We start from the raw sequence: 24787 nt of genomic DNA, 5'->3' as shown, positions 1-24787 counted from the left end.
CCATTTAAGAGCAAAACTCTTGGCCCTGTTTCTGTTTATCTGCGAGTCTGTTGGAGCTGCTAAACCTTTTTAAGAATTGTTGCCGCCGCCGCCTGCGTGAAGTGAAGTGGAGTGAAGTCGATGAACTGCCCTTACATCATCCTCGCCTACCCAGGAGAGTCTGTTGTCTGTTAGATGCGCACACAAACACAACATCCACACACTCCTCACATGGCTAGCCAACCTCCTGAGAGAGGAAAAGGCAGCTAACCGTCTCAGTAGAGGAAATGAGCTATCTGCTCCACTTCTCTCCGAGACGCACACACTCCCCCACCCTCCCCCCCACCCTGACATTTTTAGACTATCTGTACTCCCTCGCAGATCTTCTGTTTATTTGTATGTGTTTGTGAATACATGCATGCACATCTGGTTGTGTGTGTGTGTGTGAGTGTGAGTGAGTTTGACCTTAAGCTTCTCCTCCCCTTCTTTACAGTGCCAGCTCTTGTGTACGTTTTTCCCGGGCCTCCGAGATATGAGGGGGGAAAATATCTGCCGACAGCCCATCACAGTTCACGGCTCTTTGTTTATCCATTAATAATTGAGCGTAGCTGAAGACAATACAAGGTGTGTGCTTGTGAGGGTGTTTTTTTTTTTTTTTTTTTTTTTGCGAGCGGGTGTGTTTGGCTGAGCTTTCGGAGGCGGGTTGGGAAGGAGGGTGTCACCGAGGGAATTTCACCGCCGTGCATCGCAGTTTGGAGCTAAACTGTAGGTTTTTTTCCCCCTCTGAAGTTTGTCCATAAGACAGGAGGAGCGATTATGTGTTGTGTGTTCATGAAGGGAATTATGATCTTTACACCTGCATTTAAAATAATGCAAAAATTAAAGGTTATTTGGGATGAATATCCAACCTTTGAACCTTGTTAGCATATTAGCTTGTGTGCCATACTCTAGTTAACTCTAGTTTGGGCTCCTTGGGAGTAGCTAGAGCTAGCAAAAGCTATTGTGAGGCTAAGTGTGGTCGCCATCTTGGCTAGGTAGACAGCTAGCTGGTCACTCAAAGCGCCCTTATTTAATTTACTTCAAAACCCAGTATGTACATGGATATAAGCTAGGCTATAGAGACGAGAACTGTTTTTGTACCCGACTGTAAACATGTTTATTTCTGCTGTGAAGTTCGGCATCTTAATGTTTGAGGTCTACAAGGATTTATTCAGTTTTTGAGCACTCAAAAATGTGACATGTTAGCCGACATGGCTTATCAGGGAGAAGACAGAGCAACATTAGCATTAATTTTGTTGTGTTTGTGTCAGTTTGATTAAAAGTTCAATATTAACTCTCTCTCAGATTTTTTTTTTATTTGCTCTCCTGTCAGTCCTTAGCAGTTAAGCGCACCACGTGTTCACCAGCTAATCGCTAACATTGCCGGTCTGTTTATTGAGGCTGGGTAGCTAGCTTAAAGCAGATTCTTGTTTGTGCAGAAAAGAGTTTGATGATTAATGTAAAACTGTGAACCAATAAATATTTTTTTATTATCTTTGCATTTTTTTCCAACTTTATACTAAAGCTAATGGCTAATATAAAATGTCAACTAGTGCAAATTAACATTTTGTTATTCAGTTCAAACAAGAATTTGATTATTTGCTCAGACTCTATAAAGCTCCTCAAGCCACAGAATGCATATATATATATATATATATATATATATATATATATATATATATATGTGTATATATATATATATATATATATATATATATGTGTGTGTGTGTAAAATCTCTGGACTGTCCCTTTAACACCATATTCCAAAGACGTCATACCTCTGAGATGTCCACTAAGGATTTGTTTTGAGCCCTTTATCGCAACACTTTAAACATTTTTCAGGCGAGCTCAAATTCAATTGCAAACCATCTGGGAATCAATTAAGAAGAAGTGTTGTCTCTCCTTTAAGTCCATTTTCCACCCGCGTCCTGCTCCTCACCCCAAATGAACTGAATACATCAGAGCAGTAGCGTGTTTCCAGGCTGCTGCCGCCGTCGATATGTAGCATCTAAAAAGCGCCTCTGCGTCCGAGCCCGAACTGATTCCCCCTATATATCGAGTTCACATCTAAACCGGGGTTTGTCTTTACCTCTCACTCCCTCCTCTAATTATGTGGGCCTTTCTAGATGTTTTTCCCCACAGAGCGCTCGCTGCCAGAACAAAGTCGAAATCGTTTCCCCCTCGGAGACGGCCCTTGAGTGAGAGTCTCCTGACGCCTCTGCGCCTCCCTCCGGGGGGCTTTCAGCAAAAGTAAGACAAATTTACAAAATATTTAGGTTAAAATAGAGGGACAGATGGAAAAGGATGATTTTCCCTTTTGACTGCTGGCCGTCACTCCATATGTGCTGTCGGAGAGTTTGGAGGGTATTGATCAGAGGAGACTGTAACACTCTGAATTCCCTCTGGTGTCGGACGACCATCGTGGCCCCGTAAAGAGCGAGTGGGACATGGTGATTAGCTTAGCATACTGAGGTTTAGCTTGAGAACGTTTGTTCCACGGCAGGAAACTCGAGACATGCCCCTTGAAATGTACAGGCACATGACAAATGGTACAAAAGTGGGGGTTGGGTTATTTAAAGGGGCAATATGTAGAAATTCACATTGAGAATGTTGATATTTGCAATGTGAATGAGGTGATGAAACACATTCAGACGTATGTAACTGAATAAACAAGCTGTCCTGAGAGGAAAACATTGTGTGATGTTCGAAAAGGTGGCAGGGTCCGCCAAGTAAAACGCTATGAAATCTGTCCTTTAAGGCCACTTTTTTTATTTTGTTCCCCGAAACCACACAGTAACACGTATTTAAAGTTCAATGACCAACACCTGCCTGAGATTGAACTCCCCCATGAATCCTGCTGAGTTGGTTCGGGCCGATGACCCTCACCTGTGGTGTACCAGGAAGTCCATGCCAGGGCTGGTTACATGTGACCATGCCAGGTTTAAAGACAACAGTCCAGATATCTGTAATCAGGCTAGTTATTGTTGCGTTTTCTACATTTTAAGTGACCATTTTTGAGGAGCATCGACAGAATTTGGTGCCTCAAACAGCCTGACAGGCCCGAAAAGGTAAATAAATCTCAAGTCGTTTCTCTTCTTACAGCGACTGTTGAGCGAGATGCTCAAACATGACCCGCTGCAGAGGAGTTTCTGTCAGCACACAGTGTGTTTGTGTAAGTATCTGTCAGCGGGACGCACAGAGGCGCAGTACAGGAAAGTAAATACGACTAAAAGGATCCGTTTCTATAATGTCTGCCAGTCGGTTTAGATTCTTTCCTTAACTTACATGCTTACATTTATTACAACGTGATGTCATTTTGTCTCCCTGCCTGGCGCTCACTTTATAGATTTTGTTCTGTTTATTTGTCTTTCTGTGTGGATTCACCGTCCGACTCTCTCTTTTTTTCTCTTTCTGGCAGCTTCTCTACGTCCACCTTCACGCTCGCCCATCAACGCTGCCAACAGACAGCCGCGCAATCCGCGGATGCCACTTCCTTTGATATGGTAAAGCAATATTGCACTTCATCTTTCTTTTTATTTGCCCATTTGTGAAGGAGATGCCATTAGCAGTGTATTATGCTCTTCTGGCGGGGGAAAAAATATCTCCAAAAGGATAGTCGGCGGCCGCCCGCATCCTGCAACGCCTCATTAGTGCATTGCCTCTCGAACAAACGTATCAACAATGTTCCGAGCTAATAAGCTTTTATATTCCCAGGCTATATGATGTAGAAAGAGGCAGAGCTGAAGGTCACGGGTGCGTTTGAACGCAGCAAGTGGCTCCGTGAGGGAATGATTTATCTGGAATTATTGCCGCGCTTTGCTCTGGAGAGTTGGGCCATTGATGTGCGAGGTTGAAATGGCTTTCTTCAAGAGGGGGAAGATAGGGGGGGAGGCTTCAGTGGTGACACGAGGCTTTCGCTATCATCAGCCGGACACATGCTCCTCTCTTCTGCGCTTCATTTGATTCATCTGCTCACATACATGAAGCACGCGTGCAGCCTCTGGTGCGACATATGGGGCGACCAGACAACGTGTAGGGGGGAACAAAGCGAAGTGGCAGCAGATATAAGCATCCGTGCATCCATTTTGCTCCTCATCTTTCTGTACTTAACTACAAATGTAGAGACAAGGCATTACACGGATTGCCACATTGACAGCTACGATTAATAGAATATAAAAATCTGCTTAAAATCCAAAGGTAAAGAAGTAACACACAGTTCTTCAGGGAAACGATCACAATTTCACCAATTTCTTCCATGCTAATGTTTCAGCCTGGATTCCGAAACGTTAGCATGTTTCTTTTTTATTTGTTTGTGAACAAATACGGGTGAAATTTAGATTAGTCTACTTGAAGATGTGTATGGTCCTTACAAACGTTGAAGCTTATACTCCCAGAAGTTAAAAAGTCAACCAACATGCTAACATTGGGCATACTGGCCTTCATCAGAGCCGGATAGTCGGCCGAAACGAAGACCAGTAGTCCGTAACGTAAGCATCTTTGTGGATCAGAATCAATTGGTGAAATTGAGATTAGTCACCTTTATCTGGAAGATCTGTTTATGTAACTTTATTAGATGATTTCTTAAAAGTGTCTTTAAGGTATTTTTGTTTCGTGATGGTGAACCAAAGTCACATATTCCAACTGTTCAATATCCAAAGGTTTTCAGGTCGCACGCATACATCCTCAGTACAAAGGCCATTGCCATGTTCCGATATCCATACTTCCTGTACTTACTATACTTAGTTTGAGTACTTAGGGTGTTCCGATATCGATCGCGGCGAAAAGAAGTGTACCTAAAGGACCCAGATGTTGCCCTCATAATGGCAAAAACATTGAGTGTGCAACAATGTACACTTTACGCACTCAACGGCCGCCATCTTGTCTATGTAGCGGAAGAAGCGGAGCCAGGCAGAGGCACTCAGCTTGAATTTTTTTTTTAATGGCTACTGAGACGACAGCCCCTGCAGCAGAGCCATATTGCATGATTGTAGGACTGTAATTGTTAAAAAGTGAAGTCGTAGATGTCTTTCATTCACCGTTCAAAGCGGGATGTTTTTGGAGGGTGACGAGCCGCGGCGGTAATTTCCGGTAAGTGCACCACGGAGTATTAGATTTGGAACAACACTCACCTGCTGAAATCTGCGTACTTAGTAAGTGCGGATAGTGTACTATGTTTAAGTGTACTCATGGAAGTATGAATATCGCAACACAGCACATGTCAACAAACATGCTAACGTCTTGACCTCCTTCATCAGAGCACAATAGTAGAGAACACAGGCTAGTAGGCTAAAATGTTAGCATGTTTGTGGCGTGGCTAGAATAAACTGGTGAAATTGAGATTATTCAATTTTGTGTTGTCTTTTGACCAAATCCTAATTCCACAAATGTATCCTAGCCATGACAACAACATGCTAACATTACAGCCCATTGGTCTAGGCGGAAGCTAAGGCCAGTCGGCTAAAAGGTTAGCATGTTTGTTCACATGGTCTGAATAAATTGGTGAAATTGAGACCTCTTTATCTCAAGTATTCAAAAGTTTGAATGTGTAACTTTGGTTGAGCACAAAAAAAATTAAAAAACACTGAGAAGATTCCTCCATTCAGAGTTCAACTAATTAAAAAATCCGGTTCAGATCTCATAAAGAGCAAGTTCATCTTTTAAAACTCACCATTTTCCATTGATGTTTAACAATCATGAAGGGATTAATCCACCATAGAGCAGGAAGAGATACCAGTCTCTCTCTCTCTCGCTCTCTCTCTCTCTCTCTCTCTCTCTCTCTCTCTCTTTCCGCCACAACACATTTCATTTTTACAGAATAACATCGACTGGAAAGAATGTTCTCTCTCGCCTACACGTTTAACCCTCAGCCCAATGCAACAAGTTTATGTCCCTTCTCTGGAAGTTGTTGAAAGGCGTGCTGGGGAAAAAAAAGGAAAAAGAAAAAGCGGAAATCATTAGCCGACGTGGATATTTCACCAGGATGGGGAAAATCCGGCACAGAAAATGCAAATTGCAAACAGAAAAACTACCTCTTGGAATGCGTTCAACGCGGCAACAGATTAATGATATTTAATACTGCGAGCGTTTTGGCGTCGTCCTTTTTCTTTCCATATGCATTTTTTTTTTTAATAAGTTCCTGCAACCTTATCTGCTCGCTCGACGCAAGCCGCTGTGACTGAGTGTCAGCTAATTGCCTAAAATGTATCTAAATGTATGCAACCCATGTGGATAGACATGAGGCGCAAACACATAAACATACATCCAGCATCGCACTCCTCCTCCTCCTCCTCCTCCTCCTCCATCCAGATTATTTGGAATCCACATTAAAATGCAATAACGAGCGAGGTAACAAACTAATTATCCCAATTAGCTCACTGTTCATGCAAGCAGGCTCAACTGTATTTGTTATCATCCGACTATTCCGAAGGCGTCCTCTGGGGATTGCGGTGTGTTCGTGCGCACACCCCACACAGTCATGACCACTTTCCGGCAAAACATCTGGCCGTGCACGATGGGACGCCGAGATCTTATTGTTTTTTTTTTTTTTTACTCCCGTCTGTCTTTATAGTTTTGAGATTTTTTTTTTTTTTTTACCTCGGCGTTCGCATCCCCTGCTACCGGGAGCTCTGTTTTCTTGAAGTTGTGCCGGTTTTCAGGCATTTCTCTTCCCCCCCTTGTGTTTATTTGAGTGTTTGAACGTGTAGTCCTGGCGGGATTGTGGGAGTCGGAGTACTGTCAGGTCTAATTGCCGCGTGGTGTTTGGTAGGGAGACGGGCCTGATTAGGGAGGAGGTGAGGGAAAACATCATGTCCCCGCTCTCTTCTTTCACTGTCTCACCCATTTTTCTGTCTTTCCAGCTTCTTCTTCTTTTTTTTCCTCCCCTCTCGCTGACTCTCTACATGACTACACAGAATGATGGCAGTCCTGCATGGCTCATTAACCGGCAGAGAGAGAGACGGACAGACACAAAAGGATAGGAGAAGAGAGAGTGGGGGGATGTAGAGAGGGCAGCTCGCAGACTTCTCAAACACAGGTTACCACGGTGCTCGCCGGGCGTCTGCCGACTACATCAAAGCCTTTAGATGCCAGTCGAGGGGCAACGTGAGCTGCCAAATGAGTGAGGAAGGATCAGGAATAGCAGGTAGTGGGAGGAAGTGCGAGCAAATGAGTTTTTATATATTTCATTTCACTGATTTTTTTTGTCTTTTTAAACCTTTTGTCTGTTTTACCGCCTCTACATTTTCTTTTTCATTTCTTTTTTTTTTCTTTTTACCCTGTCGCTCAAAACCTAATTTAAGAAATCGATGTCAGTGCCTGAGCTGCAATTAGCTTGTCCAGCTAGTCAGTGTGATATTTTAGCAATCAGGAAGTGTGGGCATACATTTTATTGCACAGAAAAAAAGATTGATATAACATCTATAATGCATCATATGGAGAGCAGGAAAATGAGCTATAGTTCTGTGGATAACAGGGGTCTATTTGTGGATGATATAATGTAGACACGAATGTCTTGATTAACCCAATTATTGGTGTTTCACAGCAGGAGGCCATTTGCTTTCTGTTCTGGCTTGTTCGTTTAGCACAGGAAGCTAATAATAGAAAGCCGGTGTTGAGCCTAACACAACGCTTCTTGTTGTTTCACAGGGGAATGGATTTTTACGTGATGATAATGGTGAACTCTCAACCCCAGGAATGCTGACACGGATAGCAAACCAAGTGCTTGACGATTCAATCTGTAGTATACTTTAAATAGACAAGGGCCTGGATTTATACTCGCAGGTCAATTTAGAGATTTAAATGTATTACATAGCTTGTTGTTGCATGGCGGTGTATGTGGTGTAATTGGGCGTAAGCAGATGTAGGCACATTGCTCTGATGATGACATTTACATCATGTAGACCAAAAAGGAAACCCTTGCTCAATCAATCCACCGCTTTCAAAAACGAAACTACCCTCTTGATTTATTTCCTCAGTAAGCAGTTTCCTGGTGAGTTTGCAATCTCAATCTCTTGTTTGAAGTCTTCTTCAACACAGCATGATGTTGATTTAGTAAATTATGGTCGATATTTAGAGTCATATAGACGATGACGCAGGGTGTGCCTAAGGGAGTGTCAACCTTGTGACTGACAAGTCGCTACCATCGTGTGCCCCACTGCGGTCACTTCTGGTTCCAAAAACGAAGATGGCGACGACCATAGTGGCAAACGGGAGGCTTAAAAACAGTAGCCAATAAACCAAATCTCAAAGTTACCCTCAACCAAAACTACTTGACCATAGTTATTCACAATCCTGACCAGTACAAATCTAAAGTTGTGAAATCCGAGAAATATAGATTAGATTATTTTGGATTCTACGCAGACGATACTGCACTGTTTTGTTCCATCGGTATTAAATGCGATCGATACTGAAAGGCTGCTCGTAGTTCTTCAATAGACTTCAAGGTAAGGATGCTGTGGAGAGACCAGGCAGCTCTCTGTTCGGTGCTTTGTAAACCTCTTCCTAGATGAGTCGAGGCGAGAAAAACCCACAAAGATGATATCAGCACGCTTGTGAAATAATCATCACAAGATCTTTTTCCTGTTCTGAGTCATGGGGTGAAGGATAACGAGAGACAAACAGAGATGGAGAGGAGAGCGGCGATGGATCGGAGCAAGAGAGGAATAAAAAAAAAGAAAGAGAGAGAAAGAGAAAGAGCAAGGCTTCAGAGACCAAGGGTGAAAGTCTAAATCTTTCATCCTCTCTCTGGGTTCAGAACGAGAGGAGAATTGTGGGTTGGATTATTGGTGCTAAGCCGCAGAAAGAGCTTAACTATAGCTCTCCTCCTATGTTCTGAAGACGGGCAGACTATCTACCTGACTCACCGCCAGACTGAGCAATCTGCAATCACGACTCACTGGCCTCTGAATGGAGTGATTGTGGACCTGCGGGTCATTTAATTTGCTGTTTAATTTCCTCTTTGAATAGAAGAATACTGTATCAATTCTCCTGATCGTCAACGCCGTCATCGTCGTTGTCATGAAAGCAATGATGACCTTTGTCAGATGAGCATTTGTGGATGGCAAAAAAAAATAATAATGTTAACTGGGGATGGTTACATGTGCATTCAAACCCGGCTGCCATCTCCAGCTCCTTCAGCCCCCCCTTCATGTTGACGCCGGCATGTTATTCAGTTGGGAGATTCGACACGAGTCCAGGAGAAAACACTTGAAATGCTATTAAGCCTGTAGTGGGGCTTGTGTGTGCCAGTTGTAAGCCTCCTCTTGTCAACACGACTGTAGGATGCACACAAGTGCACTGACTGGGATGGAGGGGATGGGGAGAGGGAGACGCTCTGCAAAAAATGACCGTCTTAGCAAAGTGTTACGTTGTGAAATCAGATGATCGTATCGTATTACTTTGCAGAAATAAAACAGTTAAACAGACTGTGGATTCAATAATATGATGAAAAAAGATCAGATTTGCACTTGAGTGTTAAGATATTTGCACTCGTACTCGTACCCAACCTAATCCTAACACAGTTTTAACCCTACCCTGACGCTAACCTCTGTTTTAATCCAACTCTAACTCTGTTTTAACCGAACCTTTACCCTAACCTCTGTTCTAAGCCAAACCTACCCCTGTTTTCACTCAACCCCAACACTGTTTTTATTCTGACCCTACTCCTGGTTTTTTACCCAACCCTAACCCTCTGTTTGACCCCCAGTCCAAACCTGACCATTGTTTTAACCCAGCCTTTACTCTAACCACTGTTTTAAGACAAACCTACCCCTGTTTTAACATTAACCCCAACCCCTGTTTCTATTCTGACCCTAATCCCTGTTTTTTAACCAACCCTAAGCTTCTGTTGGACCCCGAGTCCAACCATAACCATTGTTTTAACCCAACCTTTACCCAGACCTCTGTTTTAAGCCAAACCTACCACTGGTCTCACCCAAACCCAACCCCTGTTTTTATTCTGTCCCTAATCCTGTTTTTTTACCCAACCCTAACCCTCTGTTTTAATGCAGCCCCAACCCTCACTGTAAATACCTCAAAGATGTGACATTTCCTCACCCTTTATCTAGATTTCTGCGCCTGTTTTCATGAAAAACACGACTAATACCCAGCGCTTGGTGAAATAACTTGCACTGACGGACATTTCTTGCAGCGTTGGGAGAGACTGAGTTAGAGAAGAGATTGCTTGTCAGGGCCCTGATTTCACCGTTCTCCGCTGATGACGATAATAATAACCATTCGCAGGAGTGGCAGCAAATGGGGAAGAGAGAGCATAGACGTCTTTTTAAAGAGGCGTACACGCAGTTACTTTCTGCAATCAAAACACAGATTTCTGAAGACGAGCCGGAGCCGAACACACAAGCCATAGATTGCGGGCGCACACATCCTGTTGTTTGCCATCGATGGAGGATATTAGCCTGGTATTTGTGTACAGTAATCAGTCGGCCTCTTGACAGACTAGTCTCTAGAGATCTGAGGAAAGATTGTCTGGTAATCAGGCTCTGCGGTTTGAAGCGGGGGACTTAAACCTTGTATGTCCAGTTGTGGCGACTGTTGTGTTTTAAAGAATGTGATTGATTTGCCCAACAGGAGGACAAAAATCTAATCATAATTTGTGGTTTTACCTGCCAGGAAGGTTGAAGTGTTTGCCTTTTTTTCCACCCAAGTCTGTTCAGTCCATATGTCACCAATCATCATGTTGTCTGTTGAAGAGAAATAACACCCTGTTATTGTCTGTCAGGCTGCAAACAGTGTTGGTTTGTACCTGTGCGTATGCTATGTATCGTGTGTTTTCACGTCCAGTATGTGCATTGCAAGCTGTATCGCTGCTGTTGCATTCAGATACTCTCGCCTCCACTCCCCCTCCTCATCCTCTCTTGATTTTTTTCCCCCGTCTTGTCATATGCGTGATCACTCCCTCCCCCTTTCTCCTCCTCACTCTGCATCCCTCTCCTCCCACTATTCCCCCTCGACGCTTTTAATCTTGGGTTGATGATACTTGGTGGAAGCACTTAAGTTTCTGTGCCAGGTGTCTCCCCCGTGCTTAACATCCCGGGCTTAGCTTCCTCGTTTTTTTTTTTTTTTCCTTCTGCAGCTCATTCGCCTCCCTCCCCCGGCTCCCGAAACACACAAACACACACTCGTACACAGGGGCATGTGCATATATGTACACATAAGTGCATTCAGTAGAGATATATGCATGTTTTAAATCATGCAACCTGCAATCAAACCCCGAAAACTTTTAAATGGCCAGATTTGTCTTTTCACACTTGAAAATTAGAACGTGACATGTGGAAAATAATTGGAAAATAGCCATCATGAAAATTCCCACATGTGAGTTTTTACATTTTCAGATTTGAATAACAAACTTTGCCATACAAAATCACACAACATTTGCGTCTTCACATGTGGATGCCTCATTTTTCACATTTTGCAGACCTGAATTTTGACATTTAAAAAGAAAACGTCACATTTTTGTCACCACACTTTTTTCCGAAGCCTTTTTTTTCCCTGCATATGAATAAAAAATAGCTCATGTGAAACCTACATTACCACACACGTGAAATCCTGTAAAATTGCTTCTGCACATGTGAAGATTGACATTTTGACACCTTTTTCACATGTAGGTTGTCATTTTCTCAAGTAAAATGTTCATATGTGAAAAAAATAACGTGAAGTGGAAATTTTCGCACGTAAATGTACTTTTTCACGTGAATGAAAACTCCTACGTGTGAATTACACACATTCATACTCTCGTTGATACAAATCGTTATGATTTAGATATTTTTGCACGTTTTCACCTGTATTTTTTTTCCCCATGCGATTTCCTTTTTTTCAATACGTAGATTCAAATTTCCACATGTGAAGTCAAAGCTGCAGGAACATTTGCAGGATATTTCAATCTGTTCCGGGCAACAAATCATTGTGTTCTTTATCTTAACAGAGTCAACTTGCTGCATTAGCATCAAGACGATGAGCAGATTTCAGCTGATTTGCGCTGACAACAGGATGGAATTCTGCTTCTTCAGTGGCAGATTTTTCTTTTTACTTTTGAAAGACTTAAAAGGCTCAATTACAGTCAAAATGACTTGATAATGACTTTTTACAGTGTCCAGGTCTTTGGGGCGTCTTTTAAAAACACATTACCCTCAAAAAGTGTGGCTGCACGTTGTAGCGGTTGTAATTACAGTGCTCTCAGATGGATAAATCAGATCCCCACAGCCACTGTAACGCTTGCTGAGTCATATGGATCTTGATGTGCGCCGACTGTACAAAATGCTGTTTACATCTCGCGTACCAAGATTTTTTCGGCAATGTGTGGAGAATTTGTGTGCTGAAGGAGTTTGCTTTGCGCCGCTTTGTTCTTTAAAGACAGCCGGCACAAGAGAGGAGGAGGAAGGAGACAGAGGACTGAGGGAACGGGAGAGACGTGGAGAAGGCAGAGAGATAAAGAACGGAGATAGCTCTCATGTGTTTATCATATGTTTGTTTGTGTTGCCGCGGGGACCTCCTTTTTCCTCAACCCCCGTTTCCTCTCCCTCTTCCCTCGCTGTCTGAATATTTTTGCCTCTCTCTCCGTCATGTATCTGCCGCCTGTCCAGGCAGCGCTCTCTGTTTCAATCCCGTCTGATGTCTCAATTAAAATTAATGTGTTCAGTCTGCGCAGATAAAGAAGAAAGAGGAAGGAAAAAGGCTTTCCAGGAACAATGGCAGCTTCTTGCGTATTGGTAACCAATCCTTTCTCGTCTGGGCCCACGCTAGCGCTTCACAATATTGACAGCTCTAATGGCACCGGCTCGCCTGAAGGGGTAGTTATTCGAAAAACCGAGGGTGGATTTCAGGTGGGCTTTTATTGTGAAAGGTTTTGCTGGACATCAGAAGTTTTACTCGCCGTCCTCAGTGTGGGGTAATCACATGGACAGAAGGAGGTGGGTTGCGTGTGGTCATCCCAGGGAGTGGATGCACTCCGACCTTCCCCCCTCGGCGCGCCATGTTCCCTCGTCCTTGAGACGTCTTCATCCCCAGGCTTGGCGGTGGCGCTCCTTCCCCTTCATCAGGACAGAATGCTGGTGTCAGCACTGCTCCCTCCTCTCCCCCCTTCCTTCCCCGCCCTCCTCCACCTTTGCCTTTATCTGTCGCTTCTTCTAAAGATGCTCTCTCCATCTCCGGTACCCCAGGGGTCAACTTGGTGGAGGAACAAGGGGGGAGGGAATGGAGGGAAGAGGTGGAAGTAAAAAGGGGGGAAGGGAGAGAAAAGAAAGGAAGGAGGGTGAGCACCTGACTTGAAGGCAGAAAGATAATTTCGGCCGGGCGGCTCTGTTTAAGGTTAAAGCCTCATTTGCATTTCAAAAGCGGCGGCCGGCCGTGTTGCCACCTCAGGGACGCCATCGGACCAACCAGCGTGTCATTTAATGTCAGCAGGCACCGGGGCCTTGATGAAATTAATAGAGCGGGCCCGTGATTGATAACGGCGCCGCTCGTCAAACGCCGCCGTCACGACCGTCTCCCTCAAGCCCAGGTGTCCACCGCAGCACTTTCAAAGATCCCATCAGCCGCACAGTCCTGATCTCCCAGCGGCGTCTCTAGCGAAAGAGATCATCCTCTTCTGTCGGCCGGCAGGACAATGTGAGGAATAATCTGGTGCTTTTTAGGTAACCAGGGTAACCTCAGCTGCTGGATTACCTACCGTCGATGGAGCGTGTTTGCCTAAAGGCGACAGATGACCAAGAGCCAGGAAAGAAATGTGTAATACCTCACTGTACGGGGGAAAAACATAACAGTCTTCTAGTCTTAGCTAACTTTAACAATGAACAATGATTCTGATTGCATCTTGTCCTTAATTTCCCTAGTTGTCTTGATGTGACGATGCGGCCTAATTGTCAGGGATTTACTTGATTACACTTGATTTAGAGCCCTGAGGGTGAAAATCAGGTCTCTGAGCACTACATGTGCAAAAGAAAGGACCAAAACGATATTGTGGTGTCGTCTGCGGCTGAATAAAATCAGAATAGACTGAAGGAGCTGGGTTGGTGTAACCACTCGGCAAAGCGGAACTAGCCGTATATGTAAAAGCTAAACGTACGCGGTGGTAGAGGGTCGCAGATTGGTGTTTGAAGCAGAAAACAGGAACTAAACTGGAATGGCACTAATATGTTTGTACCTCAAATGTAAGAAGAGGTATGAAAGACATCACAGAGCGATAACAAAAGTATCACGATACAGCGATTCTGCGATACTTGATACATGCGGGACAAACATCCAACGATGCATCACGATGTCTGTGTGTCTAAAGACGAAATCTGACAAGAGAAATTAAACAATGTGCGGTAAAGAGTCGTAAGTCAATATCTGTTTAACGCTCACTGACTGAAACTTCTCCATGTGTGAGATTATGCCGACGTAAACTTATCATAAACTGGCAAAAGGCTTCTAAGAAAGAAGAACAGTTACGAAAGACAAAACTAGGGGGCACTGAAATCTTTTCAATCTGTGAAAATTAAGTTTACACCACAAGGCACAAGCTGGAAATATGTGTTACATTACTGTGGCGCCATTTATGTAAATGTCATTGAGCTGCACTGCTTTGTAACAGGGCTCTCTCTCCGTCTCAAACAACATATTCAGTGTAAATTTGACTAAAGTTTTGATCTCACTTTTCACTCTGGTTCAACGCAGCATTTTATTTACTGCAGTAGACTTATTTTAACCCATGTGGGAACACGGAAATATTCAATTTACCAAAATTGAAGATATGTCGCTTTCACGGGACAGTGTGGTAACACTTTATAGCAACAATCAACTGGTTAATTAATAGTTCATTAAACATTAGTTAATAGTTATTTAACCATTAACAAACACAGAAATGCATTTAAAATGTTTATTAAGTAGTTGTTTATTGTAAAGTAACAACTATCAATTTTAGAAATGTTAAAAAATACCAGTAGTTCATCTGTAAACAGTATGTGGATGGTCGTTATCAAGTTGCAACTGATGTTTATAAACAAATGGTTTCTTAACAGTTAACTAATGCTTAGTTAACTATTAATTAGCCATTTATTAACATTATTATAACATTAAGTCAACAAAGTCCATATTTGAATTTTAATAACAAAATTAACTTTCAGAACAACTTATTAACTTTACATATTTACATTTGAAGTTATGCATTCGTGAGCCCGACCAGCTCTCGTCTGAGCAGTAAAATGCACGTCTCGTGCCGCCTCAAACGACCCGCTGTGATCGGAGGATAAGTCACACTGAAGTGACAAGAATCAGTTAAACCTGTAACTACAGCCCAACCCCTCGATTCTGGATGTCAGCCGCCGCGTCTCCACCTGACACCTGAGTGTTTCACCGCGATAAAAAACATGAACCCGAAGCCTGGAGAGCAGCAGGCCGAAGCCACGAGTGGAAGAAGGGGGGAGTCGGAGATAGAGAGCCCCAGCGGGAGGTGTCAGTGCTGGGCAGGGGATGGAGCTGTTAGCTGGCGCTAATGGATGTCCCGATCCTGGACGTCTGTGGTCACCGGGGTCGCGCTCGGCACACATTACACCTCGGAGAACCTCCCAGTCAACGCGGCGTGGACGGGGAGACAGACAAATGAAGAAGAGACAAGGGAAGAGAGGAGGGAGGGAAAGCGAGGCAGCGAGAGAAGAAAGTGTTTTGAGAGGAAAAAGGCCCAGGGAGGAGAGATGAGAGTGAGAGATCCGCTTGTCCTGAAATGACTTGATATGTTCTTGTCAGTCTTAATCTCTGGGTGCCGCGGAGGAGCGGCGAGGAGGGGAGCACAGTAATCTCCTTCACAAGCAAACGGACAGAGCTCGCCGTTTCCCAGCCTGCATTCAATTCCACCGTCATCTCCAATCCACTTCATAAGAGCCCCGCTATTTTTTTCTGTCTTTTTCTTTTTCTTCTTTTTTTTTACCCTCATCTTCCAGCCCCGAAAAGACAAAACAAGAAAAAAAAGGGGTGATTCACATCCTTCTTTCTTTCCTTTTCCCTCATTCACTCATTTACATCAGCCATTATCTGTGTATATTGAAAGCGGCGAGATAAAGAGAGAGGGAGAGGAAAAAAAAAACAAGTGCCAGGGAGAAAAAAGAGAAAGAACAATAAAAGGAGGCAGAGGAGGCGCAGCGACGTTTGAATCAATTACATCCTAAAGAATCTTTCATTTGCATCCGTATCTGCTCAGAACCTGAACAAATGCCAGATGCCTTTGTGTGTCCAGTTATTTATAGAGGGTGTTTTTTCCTCTCGTAATTGTGCAGGAAATATCAAATTTGCATAGAGTGATTATTGTTGATTGTTTATCTAGCCGTCAGGACGTTTCAATATTCCGAGGCTGACAGGTTGTCAAGTACTTAAAACTCATTTATTTGGGGAAATTTGCATGTAATTTGGCGGTAATGAGGGGGATGTCTGTGGTCATGGATTAGATGCTGGAGATGCTGCAGGGGGAAAAAAAAAAGAAAGGAAAGAGAGAGAGAGAGAGAGAGAGGGATTCTTGGCTGACTGGCATTCCTCCACTTGAAACACACGCTTTATCCTCGGCTCGGATGCCGGGGTGATGCTAACGCTACCTAGCGCCGCACAGCCCAAACAACAGAGGATTGTGTACAAACGCTTGGCATGGCTGTGGACTTAATAACGGCGGCGGCAGCAGCGAGCCAGCAGCGGCGGCGCGGAGCTACACAGGAGGAATTGTGTTGAGCGCTGCTCCCGTCGCCCTGCAGGCCTCCCGCTGTAAAACATGCTTGTAAACAGAGAAGTTAGTGTTTCTCGGCGCAGCAGATGCTAAATTGTCTCGCCCAAGAAAATATATTTTCATATACTGTAGATTCTCGAGTCAAGAGGGGCAGTGTTTAAACAACGGCACAGCCTCACATGACAAACAAACAAAGCTGAAAACAGACGGGTAGGGAAATCACCTGGACTATGAAGGCAAATATACAACACAGGCACCTTTTTAATGGTTTATTTTACTTAACGACCAGGAGACTTCTCTCAGCATAGAAAGAAACATGTGGTTGTTGAGTTTATCTGAAAGTGATCACCAAATCTGAGGTCATCATTTGGTAATTATCACATTGATTCTTGACGGAGGATCCCAGTTTACATCTGACTTATTTGAACGCGGGAACAATATTAACAAAATCCATAAAGGGGCAGTTTAAATGGGACTTTCACAAGTTCTGTATAAAGTGGTACAGATGTGGATACACCATCTGAGCCTCAAAAAGAGTTTACATATGAATTGTATCCACTTTATTCCAAATCCCTTACGATACTATTTCGTCACTTAACTGGAACCATTTTTCATGGTAACAAGATGCTAGTCCTCGTTCTGAGAGAGATTGGTATGGCTTATTTATGATTTTATCAAGTGAACACTAGCCTTGAACGCTGCCAAAGCCTTGAAAGTGTTGCTTTTTTTAACAGAACACATTTGTTCTGATAAAAAAAACGTGGAATCTGGTGAACTTTGACCTGCAAAGTCGCAGTAGGAACCGTAGTAACACGTTGTGGATACCCGATGCTGAAGCCTGCTCACACATGATTGGTCAGAAATACAAATTAATACCAAAGTCTCGTCCCTTGCTTCCTATCCATTCAAAACAAAAAGACTCCTTACCAAAAATGTATAACAGAATGGCACCATTTTGAAAACAAATCTACAGTTAAGTTAAACAAATGCTACAATTTGAGAATTTTCCATGTTTTCCACATCCCAAATACCTTCATTCCCGGCTTGGAGGGATGAATCACATCCAGAGTGATACAAACCCGTCGTGGAGCGGTTGATGTCCTCCAGCCCACCCAACAAACCCCATCGGAAAGTCTGAGTACTTGTGTTTTAATAATAAACCAGAGCGCGACACCGCCCGTCCCGGCTACATGGACGAGAGGAGCGTCTCCCAGTGGGGTTTGCGCTCGCTGTTTGTTACATTTAACTGCATTGTCTCTCATTATCAGTCCTTGGCATCATCTTTCATCTCACAAGGCAGTGGACGTGGCGAGCTAATGAGTAAACATAGCTGGGGGGCGAAACCCCACTTTGATGAGTCGCGCGTTTGTTTGTCTGCGCTCGAATTTCCAACTCCGGCGGTTTTGGTTCACCTGTCGCAGCCAGGCGAGTCCGGACTGGCTGCAGCGGCGAGATATGAGGCCGCGCTTCAGAGCGTGAAACTTTGAAAACATCCGGCGTGTTTTACCTCCAGCCCAAGGTCATCTTCAGAAGGAAGCCTTAGTTCTCAGCTCACAGACCGAGCGGCTGACTCACTCGCTGAGAACATGAGAAAATCCGGCACCCACAAAAGAGCAACTCCCACACCTCTGTGACTCACTCAAAGTCACCTCAACTCCAAGGTTAACCGCTCACTGTATCTCCCTCTTAAATATAGATCTGTCCCTGAGTCGGGGCTGCAGCCTCTGCCAACACGAGCCACTTGGCGGATGTATCCGACTGTATGCATGCGTGTATGTGCGCCGCTCTCTAATGTGCTTACATCTCCACGCGAGTGAGAGCGTTCCCGTGTGTTCATGTGACTTTTTTAAAAGGGTGAGTGAGGATAATCGGCCCCCGGCGCACCGGACTAAAAGGCCGGGTCAGGGTTTTTAAAGAGAAGCTATGTATTTCCCATCCCTGGATAACGGCGATGAAGTGGGCCCTTGTGACTCAACCTGAGAGCATGAAAAAGGGCCTCAGAGGGGACCCGCCATCGCCGGCCCTCTCTTTATGGTCCTAACGGGCTGCCTGAGCAAGCGAGGGGAGAGAACGGAGTGGAGTGGTGGAGAGCTCTCAGTGCTCTACCTACCCAGCAGCCACTCGGCGCCATGAAAGCCCAGGTAATGTCCCCTGTTCAGAGAGATAACATTTCAAAGAACACCGGCCTTGTTATGTGTGAGTGTGTGTGTGTGTGTGCATGTGTGAAGTTTACAGGCTGCAGTGAAACCACAGAGTGTGGGTTTAAGACAAGTGGCCGCTGGTGGCCATGTTTGGACTGTTGTCTGTTGAACCTGAGGCTACAGAACGCGTTGCTAACCGTTAGCATGTCAGGAAATCGTAAACCTAACACAGAGCGTCGTCTGTAAAGCGGCAGGTTTCGCAGTTTCATCAGTTTCATCTTATCATAGATCATATATCAGTTGTATGATCAATGATTGAAAGTAATCAATACAAGTATTCTGCTTGAGTACAATTTGAGGTTCTTGTATTCAATTTTTTCCACTTTCGACTGCTTTATACTTCCATTCCACTCCATCTTTGAGTTGTATATTGTACTTTTTATCCACTAAATTCACATATCTTTAGTAACTATTCACTGGTTGTTACTTTGCAGATTGCATGCCGCAACTGAGCCAAAGAAACACACCTTTAAATTAATGTTATTGTCAGCCGGATTAAAGAAAACACAGTTTCTGATAGTCATAAAAATCCAAATATCAGATCCGATAATCGACCAGGCGGATAATCAGTCATCACAATCATACATTTTTACTTGCTCTTTTAATACTTAAGCACATTAAATATCATATACTTTACACTCTAGTGGTATTTTTTTTATCCAATCAGGACAGAGAACTCCATAAAGAGGCGGTCCTGGAGGGAGGGGATTGCTAACTGCAAAACGGACAGGAAGTTATATTCAACCCACTCGCCATAATGCACTTTGCTAATGTATGTTTCTGCAAACCACGGTTATGTTGAAACTTCTGGTCAAAAGATAACAATTTGGCTTAGAATACCTGGTTCTGTCGTCACAGACACGGCCGGAAAATGTCTGGATAAAAATAATCCATCGTTTTCTTATTTCGAAATGTTGAAACACAGTCTTGAACAGCGGTCTCTGGCTTCACCGCCAATGCAAAGCTACTTCTGAGCGACGTTGTAACTCTGCCTGACTGAACCGTGTTCATTTTAATTTTATATTTCAAAGAACCGGGTTTAAGTACAGGATATCGGAGTCATCTTGCACATTATGGTCACCGCTGTACATCCAGCCGCCAAATCCCCCCCAAAAAGTTGGACTGAAAATAATGTCATCACTCATGCAAATGCTCCGCAGTGGGGTGTCGTTTTTATATCTTTTCATAAAATGTGATCATTGTCAGTCAATTTCACTCTCCGGCTTTCTCTTTCTTGTCCTATAAACAGGCTACCCGAGGCTCTCGTGGGACGCTCAGCCGAGTCAGTGGATGTTGCTACCGGTCCGTCTCGCACTTGTCAGCATTACGGCGCTATTAATTCTTATCGCCGTACAGTGTGTTGACAGCGGAGACAGCAAAATATGTAAAAGTTGACATGGATGACATCGTGACAGGCTGACAGAAATATGAAGTCGAGGTTTATATGATGATCTATAAATAAGTGTTTGGGATGGGATCTATAAAGCCTGTGTACCCCATTAGTTTTTCCCTCTTTTTCTGGGTTCTTCTTCTTCCTTTTTTTTTTTTTTTGACTATCCCTCCCTCCCTCCATCTCCGCCATCCATCTCTCTCTCTCTCTCTGGATGGCTGCCTACCTCTGTGCCTGAGCCTGGGAGTTGGCTGGGGCAGAAATAAACCACAGTAATGGCTTTGCTTTGCTGCTAATCTTGTCATAAGAAGGTGCGGCCCTGAGAGGATAGCTCCGCGCGTGTGATATCCTAATTTAAACATCAAAAGATTCCATCATTAGGAAGCGTGCGTCTAGCCCCAGTTTTCAAGGGAAATTATTACATCTCGCCGCCGCAGAAGTGTAATGCAGGAAGACGTTTCTGTCAAGCGCACGCCGCCGACACACGCGCTCATAAAACCCTCACCGGACTTGATGTTTGTGCACTTGAAGAAAAACATCATCATTAGCAGCTTTCTCTTGTGATAGACGGAGCGATGACTTTTTGTGTCGCAGCCCCACCGCGGGCTCTGATGATAGCCTTCATTTGGAGGGCTGTTTTCAGTTTCTGAGACGGGGATGGGATCCGCTAAGTGGGATCCGGCCCCGCCGCCTGACAGCTTCCTCTGGTGGGTCCTCCCCGCGCTTCAGAGCCGTCACGCGCAAATCTGATGTATGTCGCGCGGCGAGGGAGCGTCAGGCGCCACCACACCTGGTTAAGGTTGTCATACACTGCGTGACAGGTGTGACTCCACCACAAGAGGAGTGAGAGCGGAGAGCAAACACGCCGGGCTGTAAATGTTTGGTACCAGAGGCGTAGTGTTTACGGCGCCGAGAGTGAAGTTTACGTTCTACGATTAGTGAAAAAGAGGATATTTCCTTGATTTTAAAGATATAATATGTAATGTTTCGGCTATGAAATGACTTAAACGCACTAGACTTAAGTCGTAAGTTTCGTTATTTGTATGCATGTGTTATCCCAAATGTCTCATCTCTTTTTAAACACGTGTTGTCAGAAAGAGAATCAAAGTGTTGATGCTTAAGGCAACCTAACTTCACCACGTCCCTGTCCTGACTCTGCAGCTTTAACAAGCATTTTAGCATCTTTCAGCTCATTGTTTTGGATTTTACAGCATGCAATGTTTCTGGTTTTGGCAAAGTTAGCAATTAGCTAGTGAGCACAGTGGAGCATTCAGGTGCAAAAGTGCAGACGATGGAGACAAAAATGGAGTCGAGTCGAATCGATTAGTGGACTCAGAAAAATTAGTTGCCGACTGTTTTAATAATAGAAATTGTTTCGGTAGCTTTAAAAGCAAAGCTGTCCAACATTTGCTGGTTCAAGCTTCTTAAATGTGAGGATTTTTTGCTTTTCTTTGTTATTTTAAGACAGTACATTAAGTGTTTTGGGGGTTTAGGACTTTTGGTTGGACAAAAAATGCAATTTGAAGACGTCACTTTGGGTTTCTGAGAATTGTGATGAGTGTTTTTCGACATTGTTTGAGATTTTATTTTATAGAATAGTGACAATAAGTGTTGGTTGCAGCCATCATGACCAAAAACAGTAACAGTTACCCAAATTAATTAGAAAAAACATCATGTTTTCTTCTTGGGTGGGTGTGGGGGGGCTTTCTTGGATTCATGGCCCAAGTACTGACAGAGTCAGAGCTACGGCCCTGTTAGCTACACACATTTCGACATAACATGAAAATAAAGATATCAAATGTCTTTATAAGCCTGGATTTTGAAAAAAAAAAGACATTATGTCTCCAGCAGCCTTGGAGAATAGCTGATGAACGACTGCCAAGACTAACAGGATTATACATTTCTACTGTACAAACAGAAAAAGCAGTCTCACTTTCAACGCGCTTTGTTTCAACCAGATACGAGCGGCCCTGCGCTATCAAAAGTAATGTTAATTTCCGACGTTATAGCAATAAAAAAAAAAGTGGCTCTTTGAATCAGAGTCTTGAAGTTGGTTAATAGGCTCTCCCACTGTTTGGCTCCCGTAATTTGAGTGCTCACAGGGGACGGCGCCTGGCGTATGTGATCTATTGCTTCACAGCGGCACTTACGTCGAATTATTAGCCTGACTGATGATGGATTTAAGAGTGAATCAAGAAATACCATGTTCCATAAGAGAGCGCCATCAAAAGACCAAAGAGGTGTTCGCTCTTTTCCCGTTTTCCCTTTCAACTTCTCTTTTGAGTCTCTCTCTCTCTCTCTGCGTCTTTGTCTCTCTCTCTCGCTCTCTCTTCAGGAAACGGTGCTACAGTAGAGGTTTTCGGTTGCTGTATGATTTATTCATTGTTGTGTTTTTTCTTTCTTTTTTTTTATCCTCTTCTCCTTGAATGTTTGGTAGGGAGGACAGGAAACTTTGAACCGCGGTACAAAGCGAATGTATATTTGGGTCACACGCGTTTTTCAGATTCCTTCGGAGTGTGTGCGTGCCCGTGGCGTGGCTGCTCTTCCTCCCTCCCATCCTCTTCTGAGAGCTTCGTCTGGTGACTGGGTCGACTCCTCTCCTCTCCGCCACGTTCGTCCTTGAAGTGAGAATCAGCGGGGTGCCCCGATCCGAGGGGAGGCTGGAAAAGGAGAGGAGGGAGGGAGGGAGGGAGGGGACAGGGCAGGAGAGGTTGGGAGCTAAATAATGGATGATTTCTTATTGAAATAAGGCCTGAAAACAGAGGGGGCGAGCGTGTCATTACCTGCGAAACGGAGCTGAATGCTTAATCCCGAACAGCGGATTCTGTAACGCCGCAGCCTGTTTTTTTTAGGTGTCACCACACGCCGTGCTACACCTAAACGGCGTCACGCAATGACGTCAGCGCGAAAGGGCTGAGCCGTGCACGCCGCGACTTTGACCTAACACCACCCTCGGCTCGGCGCCGATGTACTCAGCAGTCATTATACGCTCCTGCACAAAAACACCCAGACTTAACTTGTCTGGCCGCGAGCCAAGCTGGTAAAATATGAGCCGACGCTGAACCCATGACACCACTTCTTCCTCTTCTTCTTCTTCTTGCCTTCACCTTCACATAATCAACATAATCACACCTAAAAAGGGGGAAAAAGTTGTATGTTTCCTCCTCTGGTGTGAAACATGAGGCTACAAGATCGGACCCCTTTTTTTTTTCCCGCTAAAAGCTAACGCAGCCCTTCTTTTTTTTCCGAACTCATGCCGCTCCCGCGTCAGACGTGCGAACAACTTCCTCCCCGCGTGTGCGAGACTGTCGCCAGCTACTTTTTAATTATTTTCCAGGCCCACATTTTTTGGGGGAATTATGAATTCAGAAAATAAAGCAGGGAACTGCAAAGAAAAAAAAAACGAAAAACAAAAATCAGGCTAACGACGTTAGCTGTAATTAAAATGGAGGAGTAGCAGGCTGCCACACGATTGGCTTGGAGAGAGATGTATTAGCCAGGCATATGGTTATGATAATTAATCCCAGGACTACAGAGAAACAAATAAACACACGCTAAACAAACAAGGAAGGAAGGGAGGGGAGGAGGCCAGCTGAGGGCTGCAGGAATCTGAAAAAAAAAGCAGATCCTTATCGTCACAAACCCCCAAAGAAATGCAAGAGTAAGGGAAGAGGAGGAAAGTGGTGCTCCTACACAACATTTATCTCTTACTTTATATCATTGAGTCACTAATATGAAGCTATCATCGGCTTTATCCCCCCCCGCCCTTTCTTGTTTTTTTTTGTTTTTCCACAACAAGACGCACAAAAGAGCCTCATCTTCTTACAGGCTCTGAAATGAACAGCCAGCTCCTTTTGTAGGCGCTTATAAATAAACTGGAAACGCTTCCTTTTCTCTTCCTCTTAGTGTGATTCAGGGCTAAGACTGTGAAAGAAGGGGACGGGCAGAGAGAGAAAGAGAGAGAGAGAGTTAGACAGGGAAGTGAGGCCATCCAAGGCCCAATGGCGTGTGAATAGCGAGGGGGTTTCGTTTGGTGAGTCGGAAGAAGAGACGGCGGGATAATGCCTCCTCTCCCTCTCTCTCTCTCTCTTTCTCTCTTTCTCTTCCTCGCTCGGCTTCTATCTGCTCCCAGTTGGAGGATGAGGGAGACAGAAGGGAATAGCTGCTAATAAGGCGTTGGGTGAAAGGCTTTGGGAAAGCTCCCCGTGGTGCTGGTCTGTAATGGAGATAAGCGTTCGCCGTGTTGTTGTCTCACAAAAATCAACAAAGGGAACATGCGATGGGAGATTTGCGGCCGCGTCCCCAGTGAAAAGCGGGGCTTTCACGGCGCCGTAATGTTTAGCAGCATTAGAAATCATTAGGCCCGGCACCGAGGAGGAGGTGGCGGGGGGGGAGGGAGTGTGCCAGACGCCCGTGCCCCAGTTTAACGCTGTTTTCAAGAAGACGCCCGTAATCCATCCCTTAAAAAACTCACTT

At 44.3% G+C, this 24787-nt stretch overlaps 1 long non-coding RNA gene across 1 annotated transcript in view; it reads left to right on the top strand.

Annotated features, from left to right (window-relative positions):
- The first annotated feature begins 2922 nt into the window (after nucleotides 1-2922).
- Nucleotides 2923-24787, top strand: part of LOC115577267 (uncharacterized) — a 48964-nt gene continuing 27099 nt past the window's right edge. Inside the window, exons 1-2 of the long non-coding RNA XR_003983071.1 lie at nucleotides 2923-3086; nucleotides 3437-3521. This is a non-coding gene — a long non-coding RNA (uncharacterized LOC115577267). The remainder of the gene's footprint in view (nucleotides 3087-3436; nucleotides 3522-24787) is intronic.

This window comes from Sparus aurata, chromosome 24, assembly GCF_900880675.1.
Source record: "Sparus aurata chromosome 24, fSpaAur1.1, whole genome shotgun sequence".
In the NCBI taxonomy this organism is placed as follows: Eukaryota; Metazoa; Chordata; class Actinopteri; order Spariformes; family Sparidae; genus Sparus; species Sparus aurata.
The sequence above is the reverse complement of the archived record's forward strand: the minus strand, read 5'-3'. Positions and strand labels throughout refer to the sequence as shown.